The sequence below is a fragment of the Lepidochelys kempii genome, chromosome 7, assembly GCF_965140285.1.
Source record: "Lepidochelys kempii isolate rLepKem1 chromosome 7, rLepKem1.hap1, whole genome shotgun sequence".
Classification (NCBI taxonomy): Eukaryota; Metazoa; Chordata; order Testudines; family Cheloniidae; genus Lepidochelys; species Lepidochelys kempii.
This window is the reverse complement of record NC_136386.1, coordinates 12340838-12365024: the sequence shown is the minus strand read 5'-3', so window position 1 is coordinate 12365024 and position 24187 is coordinate 12340838. Positions and strand designations below refer to the sequence as shown.

At 41.7% G+C, this 24187-nt stretch overlaps 1 protein-coding gene across 5 annotated transcripts in view; it reads left to right on the top strand.

Moving 5' to 3' along the window:
- The window catches only part of CNTN3 (contactin 3), a 261889-nt gene that overhangs the window by 10541 nt on the left and 227161 nt on the right, over positions 1 to 24187 (top strand). Inside the window, exon 1 of one of the 5 annotated variants that reach the window (XM_073351138.2) lies at positions 23213 to 23300. The exons of the other annotated variants lie outside the window; for them this stretch is intronic. The gene's annotated coding sequence lies outside the window, so the exon portion shown is untranslated. Of the gene's footprint in view, positions 1 to 23212; positions 23301 to 24187 lie in introns of those variants that run through there. 5 annotated transcript variants of the gene reach the window in all.

Genomic DNA, 24187 nt, shown 5'->3' with positions numbered 1-24187 from the left:
CTACACTGTAATTAAACACCCGTGGCTGGCCCGTGTCAGCTGACTCAGGCCAGGCTACTGGGCTGTAAAATTGCAGTGTAGATATTTAAAAGTAAGGAAGACTGCAGTCTGACCCCTAACATCTGCACTGCAGTTAAACAGCCCCATAACCCAAGCCCCTTGAGCCCCAGTCAGCTGACATGGGTCAGCTGTGGGTGTTTAATTGCAGCATAGACATAACCTATAAAGACCAACTGGGATAAAAACTCTGTGAGTTTGTGTTTTGTTCTGGATTAATCAGAAGAGAGACACTCTAGTGTTGAGGCGTAGAATGCCAGTATGTACTGGAGGATTCAATAAATTGGACCCCAAGAGGGGATTTGTTAGAACTATCTTTTGAACAGCAAGAGTTCTTAAAAGGACCCTAAATCAGGGAAAAGCAGAACAGAGCTATGTCAAGGTACCCCTGGCCAGGAGGGGGCGTTTGGAAGTCAGCTACATGATATTACAATAAGCAGAGTAAGAAAAATGCTGCTCCAGAGCTTAATGGATTTGAATTTAAGGATATTTACTTTGTATATTTTGACATGAGATTTTGATAATTTGTGTTATAACAACGATAAAGCTTTAATTTTTTGAGTCGTTAAGTAATTGACCCCCCTATAGTTTCTCACAACAGTGAAAATGTAAATTGATAAAAATTGAAAAAAAATGCTTAAAATAAACATGGATGTTATCAGTCAAAGTTGTATACAAAAACTGAATTCTGCCAAGCTAGTTATACCATATTGCAGAAAGTTATACCGTGAGTGTCTCTGAATTACATTAAACCAAATAATATATATTTCTCTTAGCTAGCATGCTATGAAATACAAGGCACTTTGAATGCTCTGTTCTTTGTTTTTTGTTTCTGTTAAACTGGAAATGTGCAAACTGTAAGTATACAGGATTAGCTGTGACTATTCAGATCAACACTTATTACTATGAAAAGTGTTCTTACTTTGTGACTTTAGCAATTGGCAAAATTGACATTCTCTCCAGATAGTGTGTAATCCTGTTTATTTCTTCTGGCAGTAGGTTTTGCTTTCCTTAATGTGATTCTTAAAGTGACTAATGCTGAAGTGACTAATATGGACTTACATAAATAGACAGATGAAGTAAGAGTGCAATAAAATATTGGTTCCTGTATACTTTTTTTTCTGAAAGAAAGGTTCTCTGTGGTGAACTTATTTTGATTGTGCACCTTCTTGAAATATAGATAGTGGATGGTGACTAAGAACTTTTTTCTTACACTGCATAGCCTTTACATTTCTCGACTGCAATTTGAGAAGAGTGCCGCATTTTGTGGCTACGCATTTGTACTTCGTAGATTTATAACTGCTTGTCACAGCTTGTAAAACCTTTGTGCAAATGAAGTCTGAATGCCAATATGGTGCCAGTAATTTTCCCGCTATCCCAGTGGGCCAATATGCTGCCTGATGCATTGTAATTTTAACAAGGAAGCTGAGGATAGAATACGATTTTTATACTGTATCGGCATAGCAAGGCAAAAAAAAAGAAAGAAAAAAGTAATGGAATGCCATTTCTGCTTATTCTACTGTAGATCTATTTTAATGTTGCCTGGTGGGCAAGGGAACCCAACTCTCCCCCACCCCCACCCCCACCCCCTGTGAAACCCTCAAAAAGGATAAATTGACTCAAATGGAGGCTTTTCATCCATCTTTTCTGAATATTTTCAAAGATGTGCCTCATTCAGTTTTCTTTATTTGCAGTAGAAAGTAGAAAATTAGAATTTTTTTGAAATTAAAAGCCTGTCTGTTTGATGCAACTTGAGTAAAACATATGCAACTGTTCTTAGGCATTATATAGTACAAGTGGCCTCAGATGTACATGTGGATCTCCTATTAAAGTCAGTGTGGATCTTTGGGAGAAGTGTGATTGAAATGCATATTTAAGGCCTGTTCTACACTGGGGGGGAATCGATCTAAGTTATGCAACTTCAGCTACGTAAATAACGTAGCTGAAGTCGATGTACTTAGATCTATCTACAGTGGTGTCTTCACTGCATTAAGTCAATGGCTGACGCTCTCCCATCGACTCTGCCTGCGCCTCTCGCCCTGGTGGAGTATCGGAGTCAACAGGAGAGTGCTCGGCAGTCTATTTATCGCGTCTAGACTAGACTAGATGTGATAAATCGACTCCCGTTGGATCGATCGCTGCCTGTCGATCCAGCGGGTAATGTAGAGAAGCCCTAAGTCTCTCTAACTCGAGTACACAGTGTTGCTTTTGAAACTACATTACTATGTTTGTGATTTTGGGAGCGTTTTTTTCAGTCTGATAGAGCTTGATGCTCCCAAAGCAACGTTGTAGCTACACACATTTAGCTCTTTTTTGAAATTACAGTATAATCAATCACAACTGCTTATATTGTAGATCTCTTTGCAATAAGTCAGTGAAAATAATCAAATAGCGTTCCACAGTCTGACTTCATATAAAGCATGGCCAGTGTACCTTTTTGTTATGCGCGAGGTCAAAGCAGTCACTTGCTGTGTTTTACATTACTTGACTGCTTAAGGACCAATCCAGTTTAATCCAACATTAGGTAGGTCAGTAAACGATAAATTCTGTTTCACTTACAAGGATACTGATTTCCACAGTTCATTTACAGTAAATCTATGCAGCCCAGGATTTGAAGGGATTCCATTTGTTGAATATTTTGGAATTCAAAGTAAAATGTGTGAGATGGAAAATGTCATGTAAATGTAATATAGTATGTGTGTGTGGGGGGGACTTTTTCACACAGAAGTCAGGAATTCAAACGTTTATGTTTCCCACAGTCAAATAATTTACTTCCCTTGTGTATTTCAGAATAGAAACTGCTTTTGTTATCCAACTCGCGTATGCTCAGTTATTGTATTATCCAACTGGGGTGGGGACAAGACAAAACAGCATCTTAATATTTTTTTCAATGGTGAGTCTCTTTCTGCCCCTGCCCTCCCCGAACTTGATGCCCCCTTTCTAAGATAGTGCTGGTGTGTGTGTGTATATTAGATATTTCATCTTAAAGCAGTGTTTCTCAAATGCGGCCACCAGGGGCTTTTCTTGAGGCCACAGCCTCCTGGGCTGTGATTGTGGGGGTGGGAGCAAAGTAGCAGCCCCTTCCTGTTGCACTACCTTGGTGTTGGTTGCTGGGGCTGCCAGCAGGGGTTGGGCTCTGCCACCCTCCAGAGGTACCTGAGGCACAACGCTGGAGAAGCTGGCAGCTGGTGAGTTCCTCACCTTCCCAGGGGCAGTGGGACTCAGGCTTTGGGCATCAGCCCTGTGGTGGCAGGGCAGCAGGCTCTGGCCATGAGGCTTTGGGGTCCATGGGCTCAGGCTGTGCAGTGGCAGGACCTAGCAACCCAGCTCTGTCCCTGGGCCCTGTCTGCAGGGCTTCGGTCTCTGGACATGGAGCTTCAGGCTCCAGCCACCCACTGCCTCCCCCGACCCTCCATCCAGGATTTAATTGACCACCAGGCTTGCCAGGGCTTAGTAGGTCTTCTGTAGAATGTGATATTTGCATGTTTGTTAATATCACATTTCATAACAGACTTTCTAGCTAACAATAAACAAATTACAATGATCTGGACGTGTATATGTGCATATGTATTTGGTTTTCCTAAAGGTAATTAAGTATTTTAGGAAAAAGTGTGAGAGTGGCCACCAAAAAATTTGTTCTGAGAACCCCTGTCTTAAAGGATATTTTTGTGGCAAGTCATGAGTGTCTAACATCAGGGAATTATAATGAATAATCTTCTAAACTCTAATCTAAACTGAAGCTAGAGTTCTGTTCTACTTCTAAAAATAAACTTTATTTTCCAGTTTCTGCATAGTTTTCAAATTCTGCTCTTTTTAAACTAATCATTAGGGGGAGGGAATGTTGCTTACTGTATAAATTAACAAATTACTGCTGCAGGATTTAGGGCATATCTACACTTGCCGGTAGATTGGCACTGCTGCAATCCATGCAGCAAGTGTCAATTTAGCGGGTCTGGTGAAGGCATGCTAAATCGATGGGAGAGCACTTTTTATAATTCTACCCCAAAAAAAAAAAAATCACAGGGCGAGATCGTGGAACCCTTACTCCTGGACTTTAATGGGATTACTTCTGTGAGTAAATGGTCATCAATGTCGGGGGGGGCGGGGGCGGGGAAGCTGACTTTCAGTGGTCTCGATTGCATCTTGTTTTACTGTGGCTTTTCTCTGTTGGGCTGTCCGTAATCGGATCACATCATGATATAGAATCTTCCATTGTTACCAAAAAAACCCCACACCTCCAAAAATTGTACCTAACTGTAAGAAAATAGGGTTTTTTAAAACGAAAAAGGACTTGGGTAGCTTTCTTTTAGAATATCATCTTGGCAGCTAATATCTTTCTAGGTGCGAGAGTGGTGCCTCCTGAGTACTTTGGATATTAGCTGCATTCATCTACTCTCTGTGGTCCCATCTACTGTAAAACTCTAAGGTAGTTTAAATAAAGATAGAAATTATAGAAATGGAGAAACTAGAACATATTGCAAGGGACAGCTGGTGATCTTTGTTTCCTCTAATGTTGCCAACTGTAGCTCAGCAAAAGGACAAGGCCAGGGCATGCAAGCAGTAGGAAAGTTGTTCCAGGAAGATCTGAACTTAGTTTTGACCTCTGGACTTTACTTTGTCTTCCTGAATGCTCAGGGAGATGAATAGCAAGCTGGAGGGGTAGTAGAGTGCCAACTTCCAAGTCGCATGCTCAATCTACTGGGCTGGATATGAGAATTTTGGGGAGTTATATTTCTGGTGAAATGGGCCACCCTCTTTAGACCCTATGTTTCACATCTGAATAATCTCTAGACTATTTTATGTATTGTCAGGGGAGTCATCTTGCATTATCTCAAAGGCACTTCTGTGTAAAGTAACTAAAAACTAGCATTTGCTCTGTCACTATAATCTTAGAAGGGAATTACAAAGGAGAAAGTACTGAGTTTGAAATAGATCCTGCAATGGATAACAGCCAGTGTGCTAAAATGAGGGCACAGATGATCTCAGACAGATCAGGGCATGGTTTTCTTTCAATTTGGCCTTAAGAATATATTAATTTTAAGAAATGTGGCTTGAACCGAAGGAAAATATGTTTGTGCCAATATAATGGGGAATTTATTCAAGGAGTGTTAAGTTAAAATAAGATAATGACCTTGCCAGTTTGAAAGGTATGGTCTAGGTTACCTACTATGTAAAGTGTGTGTTTGAGACACTGGTCCTGCCCTTGGACGGTCTAACTTTATCCATCTGGCTCTCTAGGAAATGTTCTTGTCCATGAATTAGCATTCACCTTTTATGAGTGCTGGCTCCAATTATTTTTCCTTCCCATCTGTCCTAATTTCTGATTGTTTTGATTAAATAGGAAAAGTGTGATTTTTAAAAAAATAAATAAAATTTGTTGTGCACATAAATGAATGTAAATGAACTTACTCCAAGAGGTGTTATGTGACAGGAGTGCATTTTGTACCTGTCTCTCTCCCCCTTAGAAGATCAGATTGTTTGTAAGTTTTATCTGACTCCTAAGGAATCTTACATTGGTTCTCTCAGGCTATTGTTTAGAAGTGTATAATACTTGTGCTTTATTTGGGGTTGAAAGTGCCTTAATATTAGTTTACCTATCTGTAATAGGAGGTTAGGGTGCAGACAAGTTTAAGTGGTTTACTCAACCTCACAGAACAAGCCCATAGCAGGGGGGATAAAACTTACATTTCTGACTCCTGGTTCCCTCTTCTAACCAAACGTTCCCACACCTTTTTCCCCAGAGTCAGACTGCCATATATTGGCCTGATTTTCAGAGGTGCTGTACACATGTAGTTTCCCTAATTTTGGTGGAAGCTGAGGATGTAGAAAACTTTTTTTGGAAATGAGGCCAATGCAGGAATAAAGTTAGTCACATTGGGATTTTCATTAAAAGCTGTTAATCTCAGAAGGTTAATGAGCTAAAAACAGTGTGGCCTAGTGATTAGAGCAGAGGAGAGGGAATCAATAGCAAAGTCAGGAATAGAATACTGGACTCCAGACTTGCTCTTGATGTTTGTTTTTCCCATGTGTAAATGGAAACAGTTGCCTGTGTGCAGCTTCATCCTTGGTTTGTAAAGTACTCCAGATCATCAGCACTCTCTAAGTGCAAAATATTGCTATTTCCCTACACCCAACATGTCTTTGCTGCTTACATAATAAAAACAAATAGCACTATAGCTGAAATGGCAAATAATATCTTGTATCTTCTTGGAAAAAATGTTTTAAAAAGAGTAATTCAATCCATCACATTAGCCCAGTTCTTCTGTTGAAAGGAAAAGCGACGTAACTATGAGTTCTGGTAACATTTTGGGCTGTAATTAATGACCACAGATGACACTGACTTCATAAAGTAATTGGAAATGAGGTTTGGAATATGAGTGTTCTTAAATTAAGGGAGCATAACTGATTGAGTGGGAGTACACAAGTAATAATGATTGCAAATGGGCACAAATCACTTTGTCTATGAATGAGTGCACAGAGGATGCTGAGTATTAGTAAATATGAATAATTTATAATAACTTAAGGAGATACCAAGTGTTTCTGTATGATGAAATATGCATCATCCAGTGAATGTATGAATCATCTGATTTTGGTTTGATAGGTGATTATTTTCTAGATGTCTGTTAATACAATAAAACCTGCTCAAGACTGTTGCTAACACAAATATGTATCCTAGTCAGTATGAAGATGATAATATTTAGACCTTAAACAGGACTCTTCATCCAGAGCTCTCAGAATTTACAAAGGAAGGTAAGTATCATTATTCCCACTGTACAAATAGGGAAACAGAGGCAGAAGGTCAATGGCAAAGCCAGGACTAAAACTTGCTGATGGCCAACACACAATCCACTAGACCAAGTTATCTCCCTGCGGAAGAGTGAGGGGTGGCATGGAAAGAGACAGCAACTAGATATTACTGAGAATAACAGACTATTTTAGGCTCACCTGTCCTGTTTTGTTCCTCTGAGGCAGTGTTGATTATCCTCTGGTGCTTTACAACAATAGATAATTTTTGTGTGTGTGTGTGACATGGACAGCAGCATCATTAGGGAGAGCAGTTGTCAGCTTCACCTGTGTTCCAGGCCTTTACCTTGTCTGTAAAGTCCGAGGCAAAAAAAGCAGTGAGTACTTCAGCTTTTTCCACATCATCTGTCACTAGGTTGCCTCCCTAATTCAGTAAGGGTCCCACACTTTCCCTGACCACCTTGATGCTAACATACCAGTATAAACCCTTCTTGTTACCCTTCACACCCCTTTCTAGCTGCAACTCCAATTGTGCTTTGGCCTTCCTGATTACCTCCCTTCATGATTGAGCAATATTTTTATACTCCTTCCTAGTCATCTGTCCATTCTTGTAATCTTCCTTTTTGTGTTTAAGTTCACCGAAGATTTCACCGTTAAGCCAAGCTGGTTGCCTGCCATATTTGCTATTCTCTCTGCACAGCAGGATGGTTTGTTCCTGCACCGTCAGTAAGGCTTCTTTAAAATAAAATAAAACCCTGGACTCCTTTCCCCTCATATTAGCCTCCCAGGAGATCATGTCCATCAGTTCCCTGCGGAAGTCAAAGTCTGCTTTTCTGAAGTCCAGGGTCTGTATTCTGCTGCTCTCCTTTCTTCCTTTTGTCAGGATCCTGAACTTGACCATCTCATGGTCACTGGTTGCCATCCACTTCTGCTTCCCCTACCAAATCTTCCCTGTGTGTGAGCAGCAGGTCAAGAGGAGCACGGCCCCTAGTTGGTTCTTCCAGCATTTGCACCATGAAGTTGTCCCCAACACTCTCCATAAAGCTCCTGGATTGTCTGTGCACTGCTGTATTACTCTCCCAGCAGATGTCAGGGTGATTGAAGTCCTGCATGAGAACCAGGGCCTGTGATCTGGAAATTTCTGTTGTCCGAAGAAAGCCTCATCTACCTCATCTTCCGGGTCTTGTGGTCTATAGCAGATGCCCACCATGACACCACTCTTGTTGCTCTCATCTCTAAACTTAACCCAAAGACTTTGAACAGCCTTTTCTCAGGTTTCATACTGGAGCTCTGAGCAATCATACTGCTCTCTTACATACAGTGCAACTCCTCCACCTTATCTCCCCGGCCTGTCCTTCCTGAACAGTTTATACCCATACATGACAGCCCTCCAGTCATATGAGTTACCCCACCTCTATTATTCCAATCACATCATAGTTCCTGGACTGTGCCAGGACTTCCAATTCTTCCTGCTTCTTTCCCAGGCTTCTTGTGTTCATATACAGGCACCTAAGATAACTAGCCAATTGCCCTCCTTTCTCAGTATGAATCAAGAGGCCTCCCTTGTTGCACCCTCCTCCTTGTGTTTCCTTCTGGTATCCCACTTCTCCACTTAGGGCCTAGGTCTCCATCCCTGCGTGAGCCTAGTTTAAAGCCCTCCTCACTAGGTTAGCAAGCTTGCCTGCGAAGATGCTCTTCCCTCTCTTCGTTAGGTGGATCCCATCTCTTCCTAGAAATCCTCCTTCCTGGAACAACATCCCATGGTCAAAGAATCCAAAGCCCTCTCTCCGACACCACCTGCATATTTACATTTACTTCCACAATTCGATGGTCCCTACCTGGGCCTTTTCCCTCAACAGGAGGATGGACAAGAACACCACTTGCACCTCAAACTCCTTTATCCTTCTTCCCAGAGCCACATAGTCTGCAGTGACCCGCTCAGGGTCATTCTTGGCAGTATCATTGGTGCCCACGTGGAGAAGTAGGAAGGGGTAGTGGTGCAAGGGCTCGATCAGTCTCGGCAGACACTCCATTGCATCCTGAATTCTAGCTCCAGGCAAGCAGCACGCTTCTCGAGTTTCGCAGTGAGGATGGCAGAAGGAAAACTCTGTCCCCTTTAAGAGGGAGTCCCCGACCACCACCATCCATCTCCTCCTTAGGACAATGCATCCCGTGCCTTCCGGTCGATGGGGTCTCCTTCTGATTCCTTCCCTCAGATGACTCTTCCAAACCATTCGCCACTGTAGTACCTGTGCAGAGAGCCTGAAAATGGTTTCTTGCCTCTATCTACATTGGAGGTACATGGGTTCTCCTCTTTCTTCTTCTGGAGGTCACATGCTGCCAATTTTCTTCCCCATTCTGCACTGCCCTCTCTGATTCTTCAGCATGTTGGGCCTGCAGTACCAAACACTGACTTCTATCCAGAAAGTCTTCATTCTCTCTGATGCAACGCAGGGTGGATACTTGGGTCTCTAGTCCTTTTAACCTTCTCTTCCAACATGGAGACCAACTTGCACTTCGTACAGACAAAGTCGTTTCTATGCTCTGGGAGAGAGACAAACAGGGCACATCCTGTGTAGGTCACAATAGCTGATTGCTCACTGTCCATATTGTCTTCCTTCTAAGAGCCTCTTCAGATGTTGTGTTTACTGCTTACCAAAGCCTGAAAGGCAAAAACTCTGTTGGAACTCCCCGCAGGCGAACTCCCAGGCAAACTACCTCTGTTTGCTTCTCCTATGTTTGCAGTTAACTCGGTTTGCAACTCGGTTTTCCCCATTTTCTTCCAATGTGAGCCTGAGACGGCTTGTATAGCTCTGTTGTGTTGCTTTCCTTTCCTGTTTTCTCTTCCCATAGCCCCCAATTAATATAGATCAGTACATTCCTACAGGACATTCTAATACCTAATACCACCGCAGTTACCTCAATGACTGGGTCACGTAGATTATTCATACCATTAGTGCATATCGGTATTCTTAGATTAATACACTGAAGCTCTCATCCGCCATGGCTAGAATGCATAGTACTTGGAGATCTATACGACACACAGCTGATTCTATGGCTTCAACTTTTGAACATCTGTGGCAATACCGCTGGTTCTATAGTTAAAAGAACAGCCCTCTTTTCTGAGGGAGAGTCCTGAGGATTGTGGTAGGGTTAGCATATTGCTTGATTTACTCTCTCACACACACACTTTCTCACACACACACTCTCACACTCACACCTATGTAGCACAGAATTTCCTTGGTTTTGTAAAGCAGTCAGGGAGACTGAGAATCTGGAGGTATCAAGCTTGAGTAAGTTCACTGGTGAAACTTGCCTAGCTTGTGATTTTTCATGTTCTATGGTTAGCAAAGTTGCCATAAGCTCCTTATCAGGAGCAAAGCACTTAGATGCATTTCCAAGTTCCACCATTCTTTGCTCCAACCTATTAAGCTTGTTGACTTTACAATCTCCTGCTTTTTCAGCAGCTGATCTTCTGAATTCCTGTACTGAGATAGCTGCACTGTTAACCAGTTGTGCATGCGCATTATGGTGCAGGTAGAGAAGGCTGCTGTGCTGAGCCATGACATACGAATTTAAAAATAAGTAATTTGTTCCATACATTTGATCAGATTCAACATGAGAGTTTGGTCACCAGTCCTCTGGCAATCTGTCCTCCCATAAGGTCTCTTACAGGTCAGCTGTAAAACAGGATGATCTGTGAGTGTGAAGCACCGTACCCTAGTTCCATATGTTTTGAAGGTAGACAACACTGGCCTTTCATTGTGCCACTTATGTCACAACAACATACCTCCAGGAGGTAACATTTGTTTAAGGACATAAGCAATTAGAATTTTTTGCTTGGATTCCAATCCAATCCAAGATGAAGAGTGTAACCAGATATGCAAGCTGAACCAGTGACTACCCGGGAGAGTGAATTATGATGTGATCCAGAGGATTTGTCATCTACTAAATTCTTTCAGCCTTAGTACATCCAGTACCACCATGATGAGGAGCTTTATCTGTTCCCATGGGGACTGCATTTCAGAGGATGGTGGCTACATCCAAAGTAATCCCACCCTGGAACTTGCACTTAAGGTGAATGTGCTACATCCAATCCAGGATTCAGATCTGGGTGCACCAAGCACAGCCTCTTCATCTCTCCTGATCTCCTTCAGGTTCATGCTGTACTTAATACTTGGCTGGAACCAGCTGTGCCCTTGCCCACCAAAGAAGTCCAGCAGTATCATCCAATCAGTTTTTGGCAATGATTGCAAGACTGGGGGTCTCATTCCAAATAAAATGATGGACAGTTTAAACTTTAAACACAGATTTGGGCTTTTGACAGCATAAACCAAAGACTGATCAGCAGGCAAAACCAATAGAATAGAAATTAAATATCTTTAACATGGTTTACTCTGGACAAATGATTCCTTCCTGCCTCCCTTCCCCTGCTCACTACCACTGGGATTAAGGAGTCCAAGCTTCCATAATTGAATTCCCAGCCCCCTTACTCCCAGGAATCAACATCTCCAGCATCCTTCTACCTTCTTAGTTGTTTTACCTTCTAAGTGTTTTTTGGAGCTGGAATAGGGACCTGTCAAAAAGGTCATGTGATGGGGTATACAAATCCCACTCTGGGCCTAAAGGGGTTAAAAATCAACTCTGGGCTCAGGTATCCCCACCCCGCAGACCTGCCAAGCATGCTGCAACTGGAGGAGTGGGTTAAAGGGAGCTCAGAAGCCCGGGCAAAGGGTGATGGACAGGCTGTGGGAGAGAGAAAGCCAGACAGAAGAGTAAACCTGAGACACAGAGTGGGTGAGGCCCTCAGGCAGAGCCATCTCCATCCACCACCCCCTGCAAGCCCTGCTCCTTTGGCATCTTTTGTCAAAAGGTGACTGAATGATTGGTTGGACTATGGGGGCTGTGCCCAAATGTGGAGCGTTCTATAGGTAGGAAGTAGCCCAGGGAAGCAACTTAAACTCACTGCAGAGAGAACCCTGCCAGTTTTTTTCCCCACAGGGTCTTGGGCCTGGGACCTAGTGGAGAGGGAGGGCCTGCGTCCCCCTATCACATCCTCTTAAGGGCCTAGATCCAGATTTCACCAGGGATGGGGGAGGGAAGCTGAAGATTGCTGGCTTAAGGCCAGGAAGAGATATCTCTACCACCCTGACTGAGAGGCAAGGGGCTAGAAGTCAGGGGCACTAACCACTAGACTTCCTGGCCCTCCGAACCACCTATCACAGGCCATCTAAGCAGGTTATGCATCCTTTTGCTCCCCAACATGCCTCCCAATCTCCCTATAAATGTCTTAACAAATTAAAACTAATGACAATAAATCTGCCATTCACCCTGCCTCCTTAAACTTTAAATGCAGTTTCCCAAATCTCTTCCAAACCTATTAGTTCCCAGACCTTCACAGGTACTAAGCCCTTCCCCAGCCCTGAACAATATTAAGTGACGTGTCCTGTAAGATTAACTAGGGTGGTAATTAACACATCAGCATGAGTTGATTTCAGTATAATCTTAGCTGTGAAGTAATATTACATTGGGGATCCTAGCTGTGGAGTACTTAATCTTACTTGCACAAAAAGGGAATGCATTGCTAATTACATGGAGATATTATATGACTAGGTAACAACAAAATAAATATGAATTATAAATGGATTTTACTTAGTAAATATTATCATCTGAGTTAATGTATAAGAAAAAAATATGAATTAATGCTATTTCTGTCTTGATCTTGACTGAGACGCTGTTTTCTCCTTTCTCTTTGACTGACTGGCAGCTGGAGTAGGAAGGAATTATTTTTAGTACTATCTGTCCTGTACCGGTTGTCATCCTGAATGCAGCACCTTACTCACCTCCAGAGTCAATTTGAATTGCCATACTGGATAAAATCAGGGTCCCTTCTCCAGCAATGGCCTGTACCAGCTGCTTCAGAGAAAGGTGCAAGAAACCCTGTAATAGGCACTAATAGGATAACCTGTCTCCCCCTCCCCCCCCCCCCCCCGCCCAGCCAGAAAATATTCTTCCTAACCCTCAGTAATTAGAGGTTGGCTTACTGCCTGAAGCATGAGCATTTATATTCCTTCCAACTCTCCTGTTTATTTTTCATGTTTATTATTATAACTGTGGATATGCTTCATTACAGAGTAGCAGCCATGTTAGTCTGTATTCGCAAAAAGAAAAGGAGTGCTTGTGGCACCTTAGAGACTAACAAATTTGTTAGTTGCTAAGGTGCCATAAGTACTCCTTTTCTTTTTGTGGATATGCTTGTTATTCATATTATTGTCCAATCTCTTTCTAAGTCTTGTTAAGATTCTGGCTTCAATGATACATTGTAGCAATGAGGTTCACAGGCTAGCTGTATATTGTATGTGGAGCGGGTGGGGGGAACTCCTTCTATGATTTTAAATTTTCTTTTCAATTTCACAGAATGCCCCCTAATTATGTATTATGAAAGGGAGTGAATCAAAGGACACAATCTACCTTCTGTATGTCTCTATATGTCCTACTATTTGCTTCCTTCCTAAGGTAAACAGTTCCAGTCCTTTCAGTTGTTTTTCATATGGCAGTTTTTCCATGCCTCAGGTTCCTCTGAGTCTATGAAAAACATACAGTTTGGAATAAATGCCCAGGAGGGGACCAACCATAGCAGTCTTGTCTTTTTGCACTCCTCTATAGCCTAAGTACCTACACTTTTACAGTATCACTGGGACCTGTAAGGCAGGCTTTGAAAATCTCCTTTAGGACCAGGCTCTTCAAGGTCCTGCTCTCCAAATTCACTGGGGGTGGGGAATTGTTTTTGAAGCCCTTGTTAGATATGAAAGAGAGAGACAAAGCTCTGATTGCGTTGAAAGAATTAAGGCAATCCTTTCTGTGACTGAGACTTTTTATAGCACCCATGTGTCCATGTTTGGTACCTGCCTGCCAACTTAGATAGGCAACCAAACTGTATTTGTTTAAAGTAGTTTTTCATTAACAAAAATGTATTTGTCTTTTATTATGGCCAGGTAGAGTATGGATCCCTCTTCTCCTTTCAGTCTCCTACCAAGTGAGAGACGTTAATGGTATTCCAAGTACTTGAGCAATTTAAGTGCCTTTCAGCCCCAAATACCAGGTGTCTGACTATTCAGATTGGTTAGACAATTTAAATCACTTCTCCCAACCAAGAAGAATAAAGGCAATCTAAAAATGTATGGGGAAGGCTTCTTTCTTTCTTTTTTTCTGTCATCTAAAGGAGAAGTGCTTTCTGACAAAGACCCTGATTCTTGTGACAGAGACAAAAAGATGTAATGCAGAAGGTCTCAATTTTTTTTGTAGGCACATTGAAAAACTGTTAAAAGTTGCTTCTCCTAAGTCTTAGGTCAGGCACTGTGGGCACAGAATGATAAATCTCTTCTTGTGGTGTATGTTCTGCCATGCAACCCCTTACTTCAAAGAGTTGGGCTAACACCAGTGTTAAATATTCAGGTCCACTTATATTAGGGAAAATATATTCAGAAATCCAGCTGATAAAACTCCTGTATAGTAGGTTTGATTGTGCTTATGGTTATGGATGATGCCAAATCATCTTCCTCACCGAGGGAAGTTTTTCTGTTTTGGTCCTTGAGCTTGGTAGGGTATTTCATGGTGAAAGAATATATCAGTTGCGTAGACGTTAGAAGTTGTTGATATAAAATTAAGGTTGTGGTCCTCTCGCTCTTTGTTTGCTATGAAAGTCCTGACTGGCCAAAGGCTTGCTCCATCACAATAGAGCAAGAGTCTTTTGGCCCAAAGATACATGTTTTTCACCCTGAATGCTTCAAAGAATGTAGCTGATCTTGCTCCTTAGATTAACATGTTTTTGCTAAAGCAAACCATTTCTGGATATAGTCAACTAAGACAGCAATGGCTGACAGCCCAGGTGGTGGTGTGTTTTTTTTTTTTTTTTTTTTTTCTTAAATGAACTGTGGAATCAATTTGAGGATCATTTCTGGTCAGGTTACCTGGCATTTTGCACTTCCTTTTGGCCTACCACCAGCTATTCAATTTTTGATTAAAAATGAGTGAGAGTGGCACACAAGTACATTCAGAAAGAACAAAGTGAATATTATACCTGGATCCTGGATGGCTGGATAGTAGCAGAAGAAGAATCTGTCTCTTTCCAAATGTTCCAGAGTCTGGAATTTATAGTCAACAGAGTAAAGAGCTTGCTACATCCGCCCATCAGGCACAAACAGGATAAGTGTTTTCTTCCCTTGAGATTAGAAAATAAAAGTGGCTTTGGGGGAAAGAAAAATGAAACCTGCCTTGCATAGAAAAGCTTCATCTGGGTAGGTTAAAATAATATATAGACCTATTTCAAACTTACTTTAGCGACCACGAATGACTTCAGAACAGGACTGTAATTGGGATGAAATAAAACTCTTTGAACCTTGAAAACTAGATTCAGATTTATATTTCTGCAATGTTTCTTATACCATCAAGTACAAATACCATGCAGTTTGGTGGCTGACTGGCATTTCTGGGCACCTAGTGTGCTGCCATAAAATTCTGGATGTGGAGTTTAAAGTTATTATTCTGAGTACTTTGCAAATCAAATAAAAAAAAAAATCCAAACTTTTCCAGCCTTCATGCCTTTAAGAACCTCTGCCAACTAGATATTTCCCAATCTAAGTCAACATTTTTTTTTCAGTATCTTTTTGTCTTGGGTATTCTTTCCTGGAATAGCTGCATACCCATTGAATGTTATCTTCATATTTTCAGTTTAGCTCTTAGCTTCTTGCAGTTTTAAACCAAAGCCTTCAACATATCAAGCATAGCCTCTGTTATCTTTGTCACATCAAACCTTGTACTGATATTTAAAGAGTTCTCGCTAAGTAATTTAAAGACCACTTGAACCATCATGTCTTTTCCTCTCCATGGTATGAAAGCAAGGCCTTGTGACAATGGGAAAATAAGGTATGTTTAGGAAATGGGTTAGCTGACATGTGAATACCACTTAGCATTTAATGTAGATAAAGACAGCAGTGTTTTAAAAATGTATTAGTTGGCTGTTGTTAACACTAGAGGGACATATATTTGAGCGAGTTGAAGATTATAACCTTTCATTTATAAAGCCCTCATTTTTCTAGTTTAGAGAGCCCCAGAGACAAGCACCTAGCTAGTGGGAGAAAACTTGAGAAGAATATTCATAATCATCAGCTATCCCAAGATTGTGGCCCTGCGTCATCTGATTAAACTTCCTGTGGGGAAGCATCAGTAACAATAACACAGTCGAACCAGTGGTGGTTTTGGGGATATTAGAATGAGGCAATTTCTAAAGCCTGCCATGAAAAATATCTCTATAGACCCACCATAAGGATGTGGGTGGAGATTAGCCCTGAACAGTGATAAAAAACTACACCTCAAAAACATATTTTTCAACAGTGAGGAGTTAATTGTGGGAGCCGACTTAGCTCCTTTCCCACTGTGTTTACCAGTAACAAATATGAAAAGGCAATCAGGAGAGAGGGAGCATTGGGAATGAGAAGAGGCGAGTTTGGGGGAGGAAGGGGAAACGTAAACATCAGCAAGGGATAGGGGTATTATTCTGTTTACAAAATCACACGACTGTGTGAGGAGTCTCCTCAACAGTAACCATGAAACAGTCTGTTTCTGTTATATGGCACACTGGAACGTTCAGCTAATTGACTGAACATCTGTAACTGCTTTAGAATATTCTCAAATGGGCATTAATCTGCCTGCTAGCTCAGTTTAAGTGTCTTTTCTGTTATAGATTCATTTTGGGGATTTAACTCCTCTGCCATTTTCATTGCATTTAGCTGAAACTGAGAATTCGAGTTATTGGGTAAGATAGTTTCCTTCCCTTTTTTCACTCTTATTAAAACAAAAAGAAAAGGCAATTTTATTTGTCTATTTTATTTTAAGTGGAGGAGAGAGAACTCTCAAAGCTTTATTACTTAAAATTGAAATTTCATAGACATTGATATAGAGTAAACCTTGGTGCTTTGTTTTAAAAAAAAAAAACAGTTGAAATTGCCTGAGAGATCCACATTTGTGGATTCATTTCAGCATCACTTTCTGTTCTCATCAACATTGTGTATTATGAAGAAAGGTGTTTTATGCGTTGTGTAGTATAGAAAATTATCTGCCTGTGTGTGGATCTCGATTGAATGAGGTGATTGGAGGCAAGAGTGGATTATGGCTTACTGGGTCTGCATTCACTGGTATTCAGTTCAACACTAAACTGATGGACTTCTAAGACCGACAGATTCTACCTCCTGCCTGTTTCTCTCTCCAGACTATAGATGTATTAAAATGTAATGAAAATGGTGTGGCTGCAGAATTTCTACAAAGTAATATTACTCCTACTCTCTCCCTTTGTCATTTTCACTTTTCTCTTCTATTCCTGTGTATTTTCTTATTTCAATATTATTTATATAGGAGTTGTTCCTTCTCCTTAGTGATTCCATTTTGGTCTGCATTTTCTGTGTGCAATATTTTTTTAAAAAATCCTGAAAATATGTGCATCTGGTGTAATGCGCTGTTTAGTGTATGGCTTCTCTCTCTGTGTCAGATCCACAGACAAGTTCTGCTACAGGTTCTAGGTAGGGGACATAGTCCTTCATTTCAGTTTTTGGTGTCTCATGCTCGTTGTCTCGGATAATGTTGCTCTGGAGGTCCTAGTGAGGACCAGATAATGCTTGTTATCCATCCATCCAACATCTTGACACATGAAAGGAGACACAACAAAGTTGGTCTTAGCAGTGATATGGAAGAAGAGCCCAATGCGTGAGCGGCAAACCTTCCCACAGTGGCTACACTTCCACTTGCCAGATGGAAGTTGAAGTACATTCTGCTTCCTGGCTCGCCTGTGGGCCTCAGCCTGGGCTCTCAGGGTTTCCATAGTGACTGCATCAGACTTAACCCAGCTTCTCCAAACTGAGCGATTGTAGGCAGGATTTTCCTGGTGGTCAATGGGAATGTTGAATTCCTTGAGGCTTTGCTCAACCTTGTCACTGTATCAGAGCTTTGACCTTCCTCTGTGGCCACAGAGCACAGCCTTTGGGAGATGATCTTGAGGCATGCACTTCACTTGTCCCAACAAGTGAAGCCTGCATAGACTGTATGATGGTTTTCTCAAGAATCTCTTTATTGGTGATCCATTGGTACCAAGTAAATCCAAGGATTTTTCTAAGACTGGAGAGGTGGAAACGGTTCAATCCCCACTCCTGCTTGGAGCACATAACCCAGTTTTCACAATCTTAAAGAACTAAGGTCACAAGCCTGATAAACAGACACCTTTGTGTTCAGGTTTAGCAACTTGTTGTTCCAGACACATAATGTTCCAGAGACGGTTGACAAAGATAACAGAAGCTTTGCTGATTCTAGCATCAAGTTCCCTCTCAGGGTTGAATGAGCTGGTGAGAATTGAGCCGAGATAGCAGAAGTGATCCATGCTGTCCAGCGCTTCATTATTGACGTAGGTATTAGGTGGGATGTTGGTGCCTTGTCATGTGACAAATGTTTTCTTGATACTGATTACCATGCCAAACTTAGTGCATGCATCAACAGACTTATTCCTCATAACTTGCAGTTCATGAGGTGAACTGGAGACAAATGCATCATCATCTGTGAAAAGCAGATCCCAAATGGTCAGCTGAGAGACACGCCTTCTGCTTTAGAATCAGCTGCTGTCCGTCCTCGATTCAAGTATGCCAGATTGATAATTTCCAAAGGTGTACTGACAAAGAATAGAGAAGCCGATGCCAAAGTCAGTGGGTGCTAAGATGCAACCTTTCTTCATACCAGTATCAATATTAAACTCGGATAATGTTTCGTTTTCAAACTGGATGGTTGCCTTCATTTTCTTGTGGATCTCCTTGACTAGGGAGAGCCCCTTATGTGGCCAGCCAATTTTTAACAGAATTTTGTAGAAGCCATTCCAGCTAACTGTGTCAAAGACCTTTTGTAGGTCAACAGATGCTACATAGAGAGGCACCTGTTCACAACTGTTTTTTTCTTGCAACAAATGCAATATGAAGGACATGTCCAGCTCTGAACCCACACTGGCTCCTCAGGGTAGACTTTCTCAGCAAGGACTTGAAGTCTTTTCAACAGGACACTTGCAAGCACCTTGCCGACCATGCTGAGCAAAGATATTCCTCAATAGTTGTTGCAGAATGCTCTGTCCCCTTTATTTTTATAGAGAGTAATTATGTTTGCATCTTTCAGATATTGTCTTAACCCCATTTTTATCTCCTTTCTCTTGAAGCATAGAGACTGGTGACATGGATCTGTTCCTATGAGCAGGGGACTTAGCTTGGACGGGAGCTCTCTAAACCACCAAGGTACTGAGGGGAAGTGACCAAGAGAGTCTAGGTGCAGCAGTTTGGTTCGGATAATTATTTAAAAACTTCAGAAGTGTAAGACTTTCAGAAATACATTCTCACTACTACTTGTGATGACCTCTGCCACACAAAGTAGTGTATGTTTAAATCCTATTGAGAATAAAGAGGAGCTCTACTCAGAACCAAAGGTGTAGGGTAGCACTTTATAATGCACCTAGAGAATGTGATAGTGCACTGAAAACTCACAAGAAATAAATAACACAGTGTCTGTGTGATAACGGTTTGTTTTGTGCTTGAAATGGCAACAAATACTTGCTCAGCTGCAGAACAAGTGCAGCACCTTTGTACGCCAGTAGTCCTCATCCTTTGCCCATGTAAGCATCAGGCGCAAGACAAAATAGCTGAAGTACCTTAGTGTGATGGGATGTAGATCCCACATCAACCCTGATAGGGTTAATGAGGGCCTGAGAGGCCATTTAGGTTATCTGATCTCACCTGAGAGAAGGAGGACCAGAGTTAATGGAGAGTGAAGCCCAGCTGGGGAAGGGCTGGGCCAACACTCTACAGCCAGGAGGCTGAAAGCAGAAGGGAACTGCAGGACTAGAAGTCTGCAGTCACTCCATGGGAGTAGGGAGACTGTCAGGGACCAGGAAGAAGTCCAGGGGAGAGTAAGCCCTGGGATTCTGCCCTGGAGTAAGGAGTCTAGCAAGAGGCTAGGAGGGGATGAGGTAGCCACAGAGTAGGTTCCTGTATGAAACCCAGAAACAGGTAAGGGAAAAGAGAGAGGCCGGATAGGAAGGAACCCAGGGAAACAGGGACAGAGACTGAGCTGAACTGAATTGCTGGTTATAGGGGCCCTGGAACCTGGAGTAGAGGTGGGCTGGGATTCCCTTACCAGCCACTGAGAAAGTGGCACTGGACGGGACTTTCTTACCCTGGGGGAGGGGGCGGGGGGTCTATTTAATGACCCGGCTGGAGGGCTGAGTTGCAAAGAATGTGCGCGTGAGGGGGGCGTGTCACAGCATGAATAACTGATGGCAGATGAGGAGAGAACTAATTCCCTGTCCTAGCCACAAGGAGGTGCACGTGTGGTGGGTGGACCCCTTCACACTGAGCAAGGTCTGTTCATGTCTGCCTGCTTGTAGCATATGTCTTCTGCCTCTACCTTTGCATCGGGGTTGTATATGGGAGAGAAGAGGGCACATGTGTATGCCACAGCTTCTGTGTGAGCCTGATAGAAGAAACTGTCTTCCCTTCTTACTTCATTTACACAGATTGGTCATGTTACATTGGGGTTCAGTCAGATTTACGTAGATCACGGTGTTTGATATCGATGAAAGAGGAGGAGAAATAGACACATAATGGAGAAGCCGTGAAAACTTCCTTTTAAAATGTATGTGGTGTCTGTATCCAAGATAATGAAGGATTTTGTGGCCATTGCATTCATTAGATATGATAGTTGCTTTCAACCACAGTGACCCTCTGCTCATCTCATCCTCACTTCTCTTGTTGCTCTGTCTCCCACACCTCAGTCTGTCACACCCAGTAACTTCAGGGCAAACAGCTCAGTTCCCTGAACACTGCCTGATCTTGGCCAAAGAATTTCAGCAGAAACATTATGCCCTTCCCCGCACCATGGACATGTGCTGTGCCGTATGACACTAGCGTGTCTTCTCTGTGGCATCAGTGCAGATATGTTGCAATTTGGTGACAGAGGACACAAGGTTTTCCTGGGTTTTGGGTTGTGTTTTGCGGATTGGAATCCTTGCCATAAGAAAGGGAGATGGGCAAGAAAATCAAGTGATGGGGGAGGGGGCAAAGGGAGGAGCGGGAAAGTAATAGAGAGAAATGTCCCTGCTGGAAGCAACCTCCTAGTTAAAGATTCTTTGGCAGATCCCATTCTCACACCCAGCTTCCTAGGTTATAAAGGTAGCACCATCTCTTTCATATAGGGCCCATATTCTATAATTAGGATTATTATTAAAACTTTTTGGGAATTTTACAAAATACTTTAACTGTTACCCCTTGTCATGATTCCCCTCTGATTTACACAAAAGGGGGGAGTCAACTTAGTGCACAAATCTGCAATGAGATTCTGAGCTATAACTTAGGAAAAACTATCCCTTTTTGTATGAGTAAATTGGTAAGAAAAGACTGCATTAAAGCATGTTAAATCTTTTAAAATGTATAATGTGGAGGCCTTTCCCATTTAAAAGTAAAGTCCAAATGGTCTTAGAGCCTTGAGGGCCCTTAATGGCATTCCGACTGGAGAGGTGTAATTGAAGCCTAAGCACTTCTGTGCTTTCATCCTCAAATCATTGTTATGAAATTGGGACTTTTTGTTTCCATGGGAGGAAGAGGAACAAGTGTGAAATGATTGCTTTTACCAGCAAATGATTAATACAACATGAAGGTCACATTTTATGTTTGGGGAGCTGTTTCAATTAACCAGAGAAGATGTATTCATGCATTGACAAATTCTTGCACATATTATTTGAATTATGACATCCTTGTCGTGTGTAATAAAATGATAGCAATGTGATTTTTTTCTTCCATGGTTTGCTCAACATAAGTATTAATGTGTTTGGAAGCAGCGGGGGGATCTTTCTTCAAATATAAGCATGTGTTTTATATACACTGTCAATTCCTTGTCATTATCAGGTTATTAAATAAAATGTTGCTATATATATTTTTAACGTTTAACCTAATCAGCCTGAAATTAATAAATCTTTTTGTTTTTAAATCTCTTTTTTTTGTAAACTGCGTCCAGTTTTGGGCCTCGCACTACAGAAAGGATGTGGACAAATTGGAGAGAGTCCAGCAGAGGGCAATGAAAATGATGATGGGGCTGGAGCACATGACTTGCGAGGAGAGGCTGAGGGAACTGGGCTTGTTTAGTCTGCAGAAGAGAAGATTGAAGGGGGATTTGATAAGCCTTCAACTACCTGGAGGGGGGTTTCAAAGAGGATGGAGCTAGGCTGTTCTCAGTGGTGGCAAATGACAGCACAAGTTGCAGTGGGGGAGGTCTAGGTTGGATAGTAGAAAAAACTATTTCACTAGGAGGGTGGTGAAGCACTGGAATGGGTTACCTAGGGAGGTGATGGAATCTCCATCCTTAGAGGTTTTTAAGGCCCAGCTTCACAAAGCCTTGGCTGGGATGATTTAGTTGAGGTTGGTCCTGCTTTGAGCAGGGGGTTGGACTTGATGACCTCCTGAGGTCTCTTCCAACCTTAATCTTCTCTGATTCTATGATAACTATTACATTTCTTGGAACTCTCATTAAACAGCTCTTTTATACATGGTAGAGTGACTACAAAATCTCATACTAGTGTTTGAAATCATTATCCTATCAGCAAACGAGGATTCTTGGTTTTCTGAGGATATAAATCTCCCATTTTTAGCCTAAATTGGCTTCTATTTATTGGAACTTAAAGCTCTGATAGGTCCAAGAGTGAATATTATGGATTTGTACCTTAGGCCAATGTAATTTTAGGAAGAAATTCCACTTCTTTGGGGGGAAGTGAGGAGAAGGATTTCTTAACAGAGTTTTCCCAATCTTATTTGAACTAGATGGTATTATGGACAGCTACGGAATTATTGAAAATATAGCCCCTTTCTGAATTATGATGCAGACTGAGCTACTGACAGATTGCTTTAGGTAACCCTCTGGGTCAGGTCAGTAAAAAACTAATTAGCTTTCTAAGGAATTGTCCGCTAGGAGAGGACAGACACCTTGAGGGGAACTGCGATCTTAATTCAGGCTGGGACAAGAAAAGATATACAAATTAACTTCATTCCAGCCAAAGAATATCAAAGGGAGATTATGTATGCAATGGAAAATTTATGCATTTTGAGTTGGCAACTATGCAAATAAAAGCAACTTTTGAAATGATAGGTTACAGGAGATAGGAACGCAAACTGCCTGCCCAGGGAAGCAAATACAATATTGTTTGCAGTTGGTCACAGAAGAGCCTGTAAGTAATAAAAGCAAACAGCTACTCTCCGAATGTTAATCCAAAGGATGCTTGTATGGCTACATTATTTTAACCTGAAGAGCATAATTGACAGACATCCATCCTACTTTCAGAGATGAAAGCTCACTGACATCACAAGCTGACACTCCAAGTCTATGGTGCTGAAGGTTAGCAAGATTCTGGCAGCCTGAAAGAGAGAACGCTAATGGTACGAGCATCATATTTACTGATTTTATTTCTATAACTTCAGATAGGAGGGCTGTTCAGGATGATGCTACACATGGTATAGTTTAGCTATATCATTGTTGATCTTCTGATTTTTCTAATAACCTTGGTTTTTTTTAACATGCTTTTTGAGTCTTAGCCTGTTTCTGGGATAATTCGTAATATTCTGTCCTTCAGGATGATAAAAAAAATACCTCTGGGGATGGTACCTGTGCTGTGGCATTAAGGTGAAACCTTATAGGTGTTATTGAAAGATGGTGTGACATTGGTAGGGTTGCATAGGGTATGTCTGAGGAGCAGGAGTAATGGGAATAGCAGACTGAAAGTAACTGAGGATATATTTTTGTGACAGGCTACTCTTTTGAAAAAATAAGGCTCTTTGAGGCTGGTCTGAGGTCTGGAATGTTGGTGGTAATCCCAGAGGAGAGGGTTTAGTGGTCAAGAGCATGGTAATGTGGTCAAAAGGGCATGATGATTTCAGTTCATCTCTTGGGATCTGTAACTTCATATGGATATTACCGAACAAGTGTGTATGGAATGTATAGAATGAACTAAACACATAAGTGTATTAGAGTGTGCAGGTTTGTATCATCATGCGTTTTTGGAAGACTATTTAAGCATGTGCTATCCACACAGTTGTTAAGGTGTGTGTGTGTGTGTGTGTAAATTTATTACTGTTATAAAGTCATATTGGAATACAGCCTAGAGGTAAGTTCTCATATGCCCTACAGGTGTCTTTAAAAGAAAAAGCTTTTGAATGTGTTTCTCTAGAACCACAGTTCAGTTGTGCTGACACATGTAATAGATGTTTGTCGAAATGAGTACGAAGGGTTCCAGCTTCCACCTCACAGACTCATCAGAAGCTTTACA